We start from the raw sequence: 14,171 nt of genomic DNA on the forward strand, positions 1-14,171 counted from the left end.
GGCCCAGCCGCTCCACGGCATGTGGGATCTTCCCAGACCGGGGCACAAACCCGCGTCCCCTGCATTGGCAGGCGGACTCTCAACCACTGCGCCACCTGGGAAGCCCTAGATTCTTTTTTTAATGTTTCATTTTAATTTCATTTTTTTCTAGCTTTATGAGATCTATTTGAGAAATAAGAATGGTATATATTTATAGTGTCCAGTGTGATGTTGCGATATACACTTAACAAAATGCTTTAGCTTTGCACATACTGAGCAAATTAACAAAAGTGATTATACATTCTTCCTTATGGAGCTCCCTCAACACTGTTGAACCCAGTGCTTAAAATTAGAAGTTGCTTTTGAAGCCACATACAAGCCCCTGTGTCCCTGACTTTTGAAGTAAAATGCTGACTCAAGAGTTATGATTGGGAATTGTGAAGAGGTAGAAACAGAGAACAGCTGTTGGGCTGGGGAAATGATGACAATTTAGACTATAAATCCATCACATAGCAGAATCACCTAACTCCCAGTTCCCTGAAAGATACAGATAAAAGCCTGACACACTCCTGAGTTGTTTGTACAGGAAGCAGACCCCCTGCAGGTGAAAACTGCTGACCCCAAGCACATAGACCCTACACTGGTTGAAACCAGAAGGTTGAAGATGCTGACTCCCAATTACCTCACACCAGCCAATCAGAAGAATGTCCATCAGCTGATCACGTCCTCTTTGAACCATTACTATAAAACTCCTCACTACCCCCTCCAGGGGTACACAGTTTTGAGGGCATTAGCCCACTGTGGCCCCCCTTTGCCTGGCAAAGCAATAAATCTATTCTTTTCTACTTCACCCAAAACTCTGTCTCCAAGATTTAATCCAGTGCTGGTGTACACCGGCCGAACGTCAGCAACACTTTTTCCTTAAAGTCATGGAAAAAGTGTTGGCTGCAGGGTGCTGCCCCTGGAAAGAGGGGCTGCCACAGAGGCAAGAAGGAGGCAAAGCAGACAGGGCCCTTCTTGGCCTCAACCAAGCTCCTCTTTACCTGTCTTACATGTTGGAGTTCTATGTAAGAATTTGTGTGACAAAAAGGGATCTGCCACGTAAAAAGACCAACTTTGAATTTGATTGGCAATGTATGTATTATTATTATTCAAGAGCTATCATTTTGGAATATCTGCAAAATAGCCCTCTAGATGTTGGCCAAGGGAATGCTCCCTAGATGCTGAGTCTAAGGGCAGAAAGTGGACCCTGGGGTCTGACATTCTTGACCGGGTTGGGGAAGCTAAGAAAATTCACAGGGAAATATGTCTCCTTGCTAAAACTAAGCTTCTTTCATTTAAGAGTTAAGGATAAGGGGCTTCCCTGGTGGCGCAGTGGTTAAGAATCCGCCTGCCAATGCAGGGGACACAGGTTCAAGCCCTGGTCCGGGAAGATCCCACATGCCGCGGAGCAACAAAGCCCATGTGCCACAACTACTGAGCCTGCTCTCTAGAGCCCGGGAGCCACAACTACTGAGCCCATGTGCCGCAACTACTGAAGCCTGTGAGCCTAGAGCCTGCGCTCTGCAACAAGAGAAGCCACTGCAATAAGAAGCCTGCGCACCACAAGGAAGAGTAGCCCCTACTCGCCGCAACTACAGGAAGCCGGCGTGCAGCAACGAAGACCCAAACGCAGTCAAAAATAAATTAATTAATTAAAAAAAAAAGTTAGGATAATCCATATGTTGCCAAGTTACGTTCCAGTAGAGTAATAATAAATAACCAACAATAATAAATGACCATTTCACATAATTGAACTTAAGTATGTCCCAAGCGCAGCTATGTAACAAAGCCATATCACATTCCAGGGGCTCTGTTGCCTCTGGCAGGTAATCATCATTCCATTCCCATGCTCTCACTCTCCTGTAAGTGCCCCAGGGTTTCAACTCATCTGCTGGCCACTTGAATGTCCTCTTTTTAAGAACTGCTTGTTCATGTTCTTTGCCCGTTTTGGGTAACCATCTTTTTCTTACTGATTTAGAAGAACTCTATGTTGGTAAGAACATTATCTGATGGCTTTACATGTTGCAAGTGATTTATCTGCTTTTAACTTGGTTTTCAGTAGCTTTAATTACATATTACAATTTTTAACCCTTAAAATCCTTAAGAAAACCAAGAAACAAGTAATTGAACTGTTACTCCAGCATTTACTGATTGGCAAACTTAAGAACATATTCCATAACCTCTAAAAACTTACATTTTTCTTATAGCATAATTTCTCCTTAATGTGGTACAAGATGTGTGTTTAATAAACCCAAACATCTTCTGAAGTTCTACTAATGAACCCAAGGCTGAAGTCTCAGGCAAAGTGGGCTGTGTTTGTATTTCAAGGACATGATGAGAGCTAACTTCAAGTTTTCTCCAAAGTATATTTTTGTTCTCTCAGGGTCAGAATTCTGAAAACAGTATTTTATCAAGCTAGCTTTCTCTAACTGCATATACGAACAGAACCAGTTTTGGAGTTTCAAAAGGGTTTCATCTTAACCATTTTTTTCCAGAGTCTAAAGAATACCATTGTCATATATTGTTAAAAAAAATTCTTTCTTTTTCTTTAGTCATAATATCATAGCTAAGGTTTTTCCAATGAATTGAACCTTAATTTCCCATTTTACAAAAGACAACAAAGATACCAATCACACAAATGGAATATACACTCATACACCAGAAAACACAACTGTCACAAATCCTCCGAGAGATGACTGATAAAGTCCCAAACACTTCCCAACACAAACAGGCCTCGACGTCAGACACACATCAGAACCAACTAGCAAAACACCCAAATGACGCTTCGTGCTCAAAAGAGAAGTTTGCCGGGTGCACACCGGTGGACTTACTCAGTCTTGGAGCTCGTCAGCTCTTCCAGAGGCATCTTTCCGTTCTAGCAAGGGAAAGCATACACTGGCAGCCAGGGCTGAGCAGGGGAGAAACAGGGAGAAGCCCTGAAACAAATGGTTTGGGCAGCTGCTAGGAATGTCCACACCAGACCCCTCTCAGGGCAGGTCCAGTGAGCCACGACCAGGAGGCTCCTCGCAGCCATCCCAACGAATCCTCATGGCGGCTGCCCTGCTCAGGAAAACCCGGGAGCCAGATATCGCGAGAGCCCAGCCTCACGCTGGGAACCAAATACTTACCTAAAGTGGGTCCTGCTGCTCGCCGCTCAAAAGCCAATAAAGAGACAAGCCTGGGGGAAGGGAAAGCTTGCTTTATTTTGGAGGCCAGCAACCAGGTTGGGGGGCACGCTGCTGTCCAAAGGCCGACTCCTCCCACTGACAATCAGTCGTCAAAAGCTTTTATAGACAAAGGGAGGGGGCTACATGCAGAAACAGCACAGTCAGCTCTGACAGTCATCTTGAAACTGGTCATCGGTGGTCTGACCACCATCATCTTGATTGTTTTAAATACAGTTAATCTTCAGTTCCAGGGTGGGTTTGTTCCCATTTCTTTGAGGCCAGTTCTCAGAATTGTGGCAGCTTGTGTCATGGCGACAGTCTGGTCATCATGTATTAACCTCTTCCACCTGGTGGGGGTTTCAGTATCTATAAGACAGCTCGCAGGACACGGCTCAGAATATTATCTATAGCCTTTGAGGAGGTACTAAAGGTCCTTGACTTTGCTTCATGACTAAACTATTATTATTTAGTCTTGTTGGACTGTTTTCCTTCGTTTCTGCATTTTCTCACTTCTCTGATTAAACTTATTCTTCGTCTAAAGTTTTCCCCCAGACAAAAGGCGGGCTGAGAACGTGGGGGAGCAAGGACCATAGGGTCCTGCTCCATTTCAGATGGACCTAGAGATGATCATACTAAGTGAAGTAAGTCAGACAGAGAAAGACAAGTATCACATGATACCACTTATATGTGGGATCTAAAATATGATACAAATCATCTTATTGACAAAACAGAAACAAATTCACAGACATAAAAAACAAACTTATGGGGCTTCCCTGGTGGCACAGTGGTTGAGAGTCCGCCTGCCGATGCAGGGGTTACAGGTTCGTGTCCCGGTCCGGGAAGATCCCACATGCGGCGGAGCAGTTGGGCCCGTGAGCCATGGCCGCTGAGTCTGCGCGTCTGGAGCCTGTTGCTCCGCAACGGGAGAGGCCACAACAGTGAGAAGCCCGCGCACCGCAAAAACAAAAAAACAAAGAAACAAAAAACCCCACAAACTATGGTTGCCAAAGGGTAAAGGGAGTGACAGGGGTAAAGGGAGTGACAGATAAATTAGGAGTTTAGGAGTAACAGATATACACTATTTATAAAATAGGTAAACAACAAAGACCTACTATAGCACAGGGAATTATATTCAATATCTGGTAATAACCAAAATAGAAGAGATTCTGAAAAAGATATATATATATACACACACACACATATATATCTGAATCACTTTGCTGTTCACCTGAAACTAATATGATATTGTAAATCAACTATACTTCAGTTAAAAAAAAAAAGAAGGGATACAAAGAGGAAAAAATAACTTCTATTGATATGATTAAAATTATATTAGGCCTATATACTAATGAGGGAAAATTAATCTTCTCATCTAGAATTATGGTGTTTTCCAGTTTCTTTTTTTTAATTATACAAATGGTTTATTTGCTTCATCTTATTATGAATATTATACATACTCAGTATAAAACACATACATGTGCATGTATGCATACACATACAAATCACTATCACCACCATTAAAAATATGATAAATTAGAAAATAAAGATTATCCAAAATATTATGACCCAGTGATAATACCCATCTCTATTTAACAAGAAAATTCTTAATTTGCAGATATCCATAAACAGGGTATAAGAGGGCTATTCTGGATCGTGTTCTCTTCTTTCTTCACTTTATCATTCTTAATAAGTCTTAAATTTTATTTTGAATTTTATTTATTTTTCTATACAGCAGGTTCTTATTAGTCATCCATTTTATACACATCAGTGTATACAGGTCAATCCTAATCTCCCAATTCATCCCACCCCCACCCCCACCCCCAATCCCCACTGCTTTCCCCCCTTGGTGTCCATACATTTGTTCTCTACATCTGTGTCTCAATTCCTGCCCTGCAAACGGGTTCATCTGTACCATTTCTAGGTTCCATATATATGTGTTAATATACGATATTTGTTTTTCTCTTTCTGACTTTCTGACTCTGTATGACAGTCTCTAGATCAATCCACATCTTTACAAATGACCCAATATCATTCCTTTTTATGGCTGAGTAATATACCATTGTATATATGTACCATGACTTCTTTATCCATTGTCTGTCAATGGGCATTTAGGTTGCTTCCATGACCTGGCTATTGTAAATAGTGCTGCAATGAACATTGGGGTGCATGTGTCTCTCTGAAGTACGGTTTTCTCTGGGTACATGCCCAGTAGTGGGATTGCTGGGTCATACAGTAATTCTATTTTTAGTTTTTTAAGGAACCTCCATACTGTTCTCCATAGTGGCTGTATCAATTTACATTCCCACCAACAGTGCAAGAGGGTTCCCTTTTCTCTACACCCTCTCCAGCATTTGCTGTTTGTAGATTTTCTGATGATGCCCATTCTAACTGGTGTGAGGTGATACCTCGTGGTAGTTTTGATTTGCATTTCTGTAATAATTAGTGATGTTGAGCAGCTTTTCAAGTGCTTCTTGGCCGTCTGTATGTCTTCTTTGGAGAAATGTCTATTTAGGTCTTCCGCCAATTTTTGGATTGGGTTGTTTGCTTTTTTAATATTGAGCTGCATGAGCTGTTTATATATTTTGGAGATTAATCCTTTGTCCGTTGATTTGTTTGCAAATATTTTCTTCCATTCTGAGGGTTGTCTTTTCATTGTATTTATGGTTTCCTTTGCTGTGCAAAAGCTTTGAAGTTTCATTAGGTCCCATTTGTTTATCTTTGTTTTTATTTTCATTACTCTAGGAGGTGGATCAAAAAAGATCTTGCTGTGATTTATGTCAAAGAGTGTCCTTCCTATGTTTTCCTCTAAGAGTTTTATAGTGTCCAGTCTTACATTTAGGTCTCTAATCCATTTTGAGTTTATTTTTGTGTATGGTGTTAGGAAGTGTTCTGATTTCATTCTTTTACATGTAGCTGTCCAGTTTTCCCAGCACCACTTATTGAAGAGACTGTCTCTTCTCCATTGTATATCCTTGCCTCCTTTGTCATAGATTAATTGACCATAGGTGCGTGGGTTTATCTCTGGGCTTTCTACCATGTTCCATTGATCTATATTTCTGTTTTTGTGCCAGTACCATATTGTCTTAATTACTATAGCTTTGTAGTATAGTCTGAAGTAAGGTAGCCTGATTCCTCCAGCTCCGTTTTTTTCCCCAAGACTGCTTTGGCTATTTGGGGTCTTTTGTGTCTCCATACAAATTTTAAGATTTTTTGTTCCAGTTCTGTAAAAAATGCCATTGATAATTTGATAGGGACTGCATTGAATCTGTAAATTGCTTTGGGTAGAATAGTCATTTTCACAATATTGAGTCTTCCAATCCAAGAACATGGTATATCTCTCCATTTATTGGTATCATCTTTAATTTCTTTCTTCAGTATCTTATAGTTTTCTGCATACAGGTCTTTTGTCTCCCTAGCTAGGTTTATTCCTAGGTATTTTATTCTTTTTGTTGCAGTGGTAAATGGGAGTGTTTCCTTAATATCTCTTTCAGATTTTTCATCATTAGTGTATAGGAATGCAAGAGTTTTCTGTACATTAATTTTGCATCCTGCTACTTTACCAAATTCATTGATTAGCTCTAGTAGTTTTCTGGTGGCATCTTTAGGATTCTCTATGTCTCTATCATGTCATCTATCATGTCATCTGCAGAAAATGACAGTTACTTCTTCTTTCCCAGTTTGGATTCCTTTTATTTCTTTTTCTTCTCTGATTGCCGTGGCTAGAACTTCCAAAACTACGTTGAATAATAGTGGTGAGAGTGGACATCCTTGTCTTATTCCTGATCTTAGAGGAAATGCTTTCAGTTTTTCACCATTGAGAATGATGTTTGCTGTGAGTTAGTCATATATGGCCTTTATTATGTTGAGGTAGTTTCCCTCTATGCCCACTTTCTGGAGAGTTTTTATCATAAATGGGTGTTGAATTTTGCCAAAAGCTTTTTCTGCATCTACTGAGATCATCATATGGTTTTTCTCCTTCAATTTGTTAATATGGTTTATCACATTCACTGATTTGCATATATTGAAGAATCCTTGCATCCCTGGGTTAAATCCCACTTCATCATGGTGTATGACCCTATTAATGTGTTGTTGGATCCTGTTTGCTAGTATTTTGTTGAGGATTTTTGCAACTATATTCATCAGTGATATTGGTCTGTAATTTTCTTTTTTTGTAGTATGTTTGTCTGATTTTGGTAGCAGGGTCATGGTAGCCTCATAGAATCATTTTGGGAGTGTTCTTTCCTCTGCAATTTTTTGGAAGAGTTTGAGAAGGACAGGTGTTAGGTCTTCTCTAAATGTTTGATAGTATTCACCTGTGAAGTCATCTGGTCCTGGACTTTTGTTTGTTGGGAGATTTTTAATCACAGTTTCAATTTCTTTACTTGTGATTAGTCTGTTCATATTTTCTATTTCTTCCTGCTTCATTCTTGGAAGGTTATACCGTGCTAAGGATTTGTCCATTTCTTGCAGGTTGTCCATTTTATTGGCATAGAGTTGCTTGTAGTAGTCTCCTAGGATGCTTTGTGTTTTTGTGGTGTCTGTTGTAACTTCTCCTTTTTCATTTCTAATTTTATTGATTTGAGTCCTCTCCCTCTTTTTCTTGATGAGTCTGGCTAATGGTTTATCAATTTTGGTTATCTTCTCAAAGAACCAGTTTTTAGTTTGACTGATCTTTGCTATTGTTTTCCTTGTTTCTATTTCATTTATTTCTGCTCTGATCTGTATGATTTCTTTCCTTCTGCTAACTTTGGGTTTTGTTTTTCTTCTTTCTCTAGTTCCTTTAGGTGTAAGGTTAGATTGTTCATTTGAGGTTTTTCTTGTTTCTTGAGGTAGGCTTGTATAGCTATAAACTTCCCTCTTAGAACTGCTTTTGCCACATCCCATAGGTTTTGGATCGTGGTGTCATTCGTCATTTGTCTCTAAGTACATTTTGATTTCCTCTTTGATTTCTTCAGTGATCTCTTGGTTATTTAGTAATGAATTGTTTAGCCTCCATGTGTTTGTGTTTTTTTCACGTCATTGATTTCTAATCTCATAGCGTTGTGGTCAGAAAAGATGTTTGATATGAGTTCAAATTCTTAAATTTACTGAGGTTTGGTTTGTGACCCAAGATGTGATCTATCCTGGAGAATGTTCCATGCGCACTTCAGAAGAAAGGGTAAGCTGCTCTTTTGGGATGGAATGTCCTATAAATATCAATTAAATCTATCTGGTCTATTGTGTCATTTAAAGCTTGTGTTTCCTTATTAATTTTCTGTTTGGATGATCTGTCCATTTGTGTAAGTGAGGTGTTAAAGTCCCCCACTATTATTGTGTTACTGTCGATTACCTCTTTTAGAGCTGTTAGCAGTTGCCTTATGTATTGAGGTGCTCCTATGTTGGGTGCATATATATTTATAATTGTTATATCTTCTTCTTGGATTGATCCCTTGATCATTATGCAGTGTCCGTCCTTGTCTCTTGTAACATTCTTTATTTTAAAGTCTATTTTATCTGATATGAGTATTGTTACTCCAGCTTTCTTTTGATTTCCATTTGCAAGGAATATCTTTTTCCATCCCCTCACTTTCAGTGTGTATGTGTCCCTAGGTCTGAGGTGGGTCTCTTGTAGATGGCATATATATGGGTCTTGTTTTTGTATCCATTCAGCAAGCCTGCATCCATCCTTTGGTTGGAGCATTTAATCCATTCACGGTTATGGTAATTATCGATATGTATGTTCCTATGACCATTTTCTTAATTGTTTTGGGTTTGTTTTTGTAGGTCCTTTTCTTCTCTTGTGTTTGCCACTTAGAGAAGTTCCTTTAGCATTTGTTGTAGAGCTGGTTTGGTGGTGCTGAATTCTCTTAGCTTTTGTCTGTCTGTAAAGTTTTTGATTTCTCCATCAAATGTGAATGAGATCCTTGCTGGGTAGAGTTATCTTGGTTGTAGGTTCTTCCCTTTCATCACTTTAAGTATATCATGCCACTCCCTTCTGGCTTGTAGAGTTTCTGCTGAGAAATCAGCTGTTAACCTTATGTTAACCTTATGGGAGTTCCCTTGTATGTTATTTGTCCTTTTTCCCTTGCTGCTTTCAATAATTTTCCTTTGTCTTTAATTTTTGCCAATTTGATTACTATGTGTCTCGGCATGTTTCTCTTTGGGTTTGTCCTGTATGGGACTCTCTGCACTTCCTGGACTTGGGTGGCTATTTCCTTTCTCATGTTTGGGAAATTTTCTACTATAATCTCTTCAAATATTTTCTCAGGTCCTTTTTCTCTCTCTTCTCCTTCTGGGACCCCTATAATGTGAATGTTGCTGCATTTAATATTGTCCCAGAGGTCTCTTAAGCTGTCTTCATTTCTTTTCATTCTCTTTTCTTTATTCTGCTCCACAGCAGTGAATTCCACCATTCTGTCTTCCAGGTCACTTATCCGTTCTTCTGCCTCAGTTATTGTTATTGTTTCCTTCTAGTGTATTTTTCTTTTCAGTTATGGTATTGTTCATCTCTGTTTGTTTGTTCTTTCATTCTTCTAGATCTTTGTTAAACATTTCTTTCATCTTCTCAATCTTTGCCTCCATTCTTTTTCCGAGGTCCTGGATCACCTTCACTATCATTATTCTGAATACTTTTTCTGGAAAGTTGCCTATCTCCACTTCATTTAGTTGTTTTTCTGGGGTTTTATCTTGTTCCTCCATCTGGTACATAGTCCTCTGCCTTTTCATCTTGCCTCTCTCTCTGTGAATGTGGTTTTTGTTCTATTTTCCAGTTTCTTAATGAAGTGGTTTTTAAAATATGGCTGCAAATTCTTTGGCACTGCTATCATTAATTTCCTGGATTGGAGATGATTTGTGGCAGGTTAGTTACCAGTAGAAAGCAATAGACACTGTGTGGTCCCCAAGATGAGGTCAGGAGAGGTATTAGGGCAGAATCCAGCTAGTTCTCAGGGACACTCATCTTTTGAGGTCAAACTATCCTGAGCCCCCCAGCTCTGCTGAATCCCAGGCCACCTGGAGAGGCCTCCAGCAGGTGCTCTGGTTGACAGTCTCCAGTGAGTTTCCTGCCCAGGGCCAACACCAACAATCAGACATAAGACTGAAGATGCTTCCAGAATATTCCAGCCCCAGCCACTGCATCACCCTCAGCTATGTCAGTCTCCCAGATGCGGCTCCAGACATCCCATTCCCTCTGTGCTGTCTGAATGCCTAACCCACAAAATCTGGGTGTATAATAAAATGGCTGTTTAAAGCTGCTATACTTCAAATAATTTATAAAACAGAAACTGTTCCTGGAACATTAAGGATATTTTTTGGTCCTTAAAATTTTATAGTTTTCTTCTGAAGGTACTATACTTCATTTAATTCAGTTATTTCAAGTATTTTTTGCTACTGTGGTGATGAAATTATTCTGACTAAAAATCTGCCTTCTGATATAAATTTCAATTTGCAAGCTCCTAATTTCTCCTTCTGTATGTAAGAAAAAACTTTTTAGGTATTCAACTTTGTACATCTACTATGGAAAATTTCTAAGTTTTTTATTTGATGCCCTTGGGTCTTATAGGTGTACAATCATATAACCTAAAATGAATGTATTTGGATCTTCTCCTTTTAAATATTTTAAAGCCCATGTCTTCTTCTGGGTATTAAGCTGGTAGCACTCTTTGAATAACATTAATACACAGCGGGGAGGGCAGATGATCATAATTTGTTCCTGAGTTTAATGGGAAGGCTTTTTGCATTTAATATAATTTAATCTTAAGATGTCATATAAGCAAACAAAATGATATAACCATGAGATAACTTCTAACCCTTAACATTATTTTTTTAATTGAAGTATAGTTAATTTACAATGTTGTTTCAATGTGTAACAATGTTGTTAGTTTCAAGTGTACAGCAAAGTGATTCAATTATACATGTACATACATTTTCAGATTCTTTTCCATTATAGGTTATTACAAGATATTGAGTATTGTTCCCTGTGCTATACAGTAGGTCCTTGTTGTTTACCTATTTTATATATAGTAGTGTGTATATGTTAATCCCAAACTCCTAATTTATCTCTCTTAACATTAATTTTTTTCTTTTTTTTTTGACTGCTTTGGGTCTTCATTGCTGTGCATGGGCTTTCTCTAGTTGTGGTGCGTGGGGGCTACTCTTCACTGCGGTGGGCAGGCTTCTCATTACGGTGGCTTCTCTTGTTGTGGAGCATGGGTCCTAGGTGCATGGGCTTCAGTAGTTGCAGCACACGGGCTCAGTAGTTGTGGCACGCAGGCTCTAGGGTTCATGGGCTTCAGTAGTTGTGATGTGTGGGCTCAGCAGTTGTGGCTCATGGGTTCTAGAGCGCAGGCTCAGTAGTTGTGGCGCACGGGCTTAGTTGCTCCGTGGCATGTGGGATCTTCCCCAACCAGAGATCTAACCTGTGTCCCCTGCATTAACAGGCAGATTCTTAACCACTGTGCCACCAGGGAAGTCCCTTAACATTAATTTTGAATGTCATTCAACGTGTGTATTTTTTTTCAATTTCTAAGGATTTTGTCTTTATTGCTTCATTTTAAGTGGGAGAAATACTTTGGGACTACTTTCTTGATGTACTTGTTCAGCAATAGGTATAAAATGATGAAATTGCTTTTTCAAACCTGCTTTGGCTGAGCATTGGAAATAATGGAGTTTGGCAGGATGGAGCACAGAAAATGGAACCTTGGGCACATGGCTCACTAATCCATCTCCTCAGTTTTGGGGAATCCAAAAACACTATATAAATTAAGTTTGTCTTAATTCAAACAACTTTCATCTTCAGGCTCACAAAAGGGTCAGCTTTCTTTAAAAGGATATGGAAACTTAAACCATAGGGTATCTTCTTAGGTTATTTGACTTTCTTTGTTGTAACCCTGACAAACAGAAGACAGAGATCTGGAATAACTGAAACGCCTCAGAATGGCGCCCACATGCTGATGGAAGTAAGTCGAAAGCTGTTGAGTGGACCTGCTTTACCTCACCATTGATTGTTTAGCAAGTCATGGGCACTCGCCCCAGAAAGAAAAATAGAAACACGTGCATGGAAGGTGAGGTAAGGCTGGGTGGTTAGAACAAAACACAGAACAATAACCCACCTGGAAGAGGAGGGGGATTGTGAAGTGTTTACAGGAAGCAGTAACTCTGAGATTTCACAACACACCCTGGTTACCTAAGGGATGGTTAGGAGGATGGAGGTTCTCTAGTTGGCAGATGGGGGACTGATTGTTCTGGCCTGCAGTAGGTTTTATTACTGTCCTCAATTATCCACATGTCCTGCTCAATATAAGAGTGTGCATCCTTGCCCTTGCCTCGCAGCCTGTGGGGCCTCCTTACAGCAGGAGTATGTATCATCCTTTCATCAGCATGTGACCAAGTACCTGCTGAAACTATAAGAGCCCTTGTGTATTTCCATCAGCCCTTTCCTCCTTTCCCTTTGTTGTGAGGATGGCATGTCCCAGACAGGGGTCCTCCTTCAGCCTGGATGTGAGGATGAGGGCCCTGTATCAGAGCAGAGCAGCTACTGACCCGCAGCAGACATAAAATGCAATCAAGAAATAAACCTGAGGGCTTCCCTGGTGGCGCAGTGGTTGAGAGTCCGCCTGCTGATGCAGGGGACATGGGTTTGTGCCCTGGTCCAGGAAGATCCCACATGCTACGGAGCGGCTAGGCCCGTGAGCCATGACCGCTGAGCCTGCGCATCCGGAGCCTGTGCTCCGCAACGGGAGAGGCCACAACAGTGAGAGGCCTGCGTACCACAAAAAAAAAAAAAAAGAAATAAACCTGAGATTGGGGAGGGGGAGCTCACTTGTTCTGTAGTATAACTAAGTGAACCCTAATGAATGTGACTCAAACTAAGTTATAGAAGGTTAAATCTAGGCTGAGTCCCACTTTAGAGGAAACTAGGTAACTCGTGCTTGTTTGGAAGTTTGGATCTAACTAATTCTTCCCCCATTAGACAAGGGAGACTAAAGCCCTCAAGCCCTGATGACACCACACACTTAGATTTCCACAATGTCAAGGCAACAATCTGGTGATACTAAGCTATTATTCGATGAATATCTGCCATCATGAAAGTGGTTTAGTCATATAGAGAGAGCATCAATCTGTAGCACAGGGGTTGGCAAACTTTTTCTATAAAGGACCAGGTAGTAAAAACTTTAGGCTTTGAAGGCCATACAATTTCTGTTGCAACTACTCAGGTTGTAAGTGAAAGCAACTGTAGATAATACAGAACACAGACTGTGGCTGTGTTCCAATATAATTTATTTACAAAAACAAACACTGGGCTGGATTTGGTCTGGGGGCTGACCCTGCTATAGCATAAGAAAACTTAAAAAACACACAAAGAACCAAAAAAAAAATCTTAAAACCAGCCTAATGTTTTACAACCACGTTTCTATTGTTTTAACATTAAAAGCCCCACCTAGCAGCCACGGAAGGACATGCATAATCCCTCGGTTTTGCCACAGAGATAATAAAAGCCACTTCATAAGGCTTTTGGAGGAATTAATTAAGATGAAATATAAAGTGCCAATGAGTAAGCACTCAATAAATTTCAGCTCCTTGCATCCTTCTTCATTCTGCTCTACAGACTCAGAGTGGATTCTCACTTTAGACCTATTTAATGCATGCTGAGTTAACGCATGAGGTCAAACAGTAATGAGGTGAAGCAGAGAATCCTTTAAGTCAACATTTGCTGAGCAATTGGTTTGATATGACAAACAGGATAACTAAGAATAAATATTAATATCTGTCATGATTTACATGACCATTAATTAGATTCTTAATTATATTGACCTGACATGGAAGTGACTTATTTTCAATTCAGGGGTGTATTTTGAATGATAGATAATAACTCTGTGTTCTATAGCAAAGTCATGAAATTCCCAAAGCCTTGCATTAGAGCTTGTTCTGCATGGACAAAGAATAGAAAAAAGATCTTAGTGCTATCTGCTCAATTACACAGAACTCAATTATGTGACTTACTGA

At 39.9% G+C, this 14,171-nt stretch overlaps 1 protein-coding gene across 1 annotated transcript in view; it reads right to left on the minus strand.

Annotated features, from left to right (window-relative positions):
• The window catches only part of GADL1 (GAD like acidic amino acid decarboxylase 1), a 390,875-nt gene that overhangs the window by 17,344 nt on the left and 359,360 nt on the right, over positions 1-14,171 (minus strand). The window lies entirely within an intron of this gene.

The sequence above is a fragment of the Delphinapterus leucas genome, chromosome 10 (assembly GCF_059928025.1).
Source record: "Delphinapterus leucas isolate spDelLeu-1000000601 "Yukka" chromosome 10, BTC_Dleu_Yukka2, whole genome shotgun sequence".
In the NCBI taxonomy this organism is placed as follows: Eukaryota; Metazoa; Chordata; class Mammalia; order Artiodactyla; family Monodontidae; genus Delphinapterus; species Delphinapterus leucas.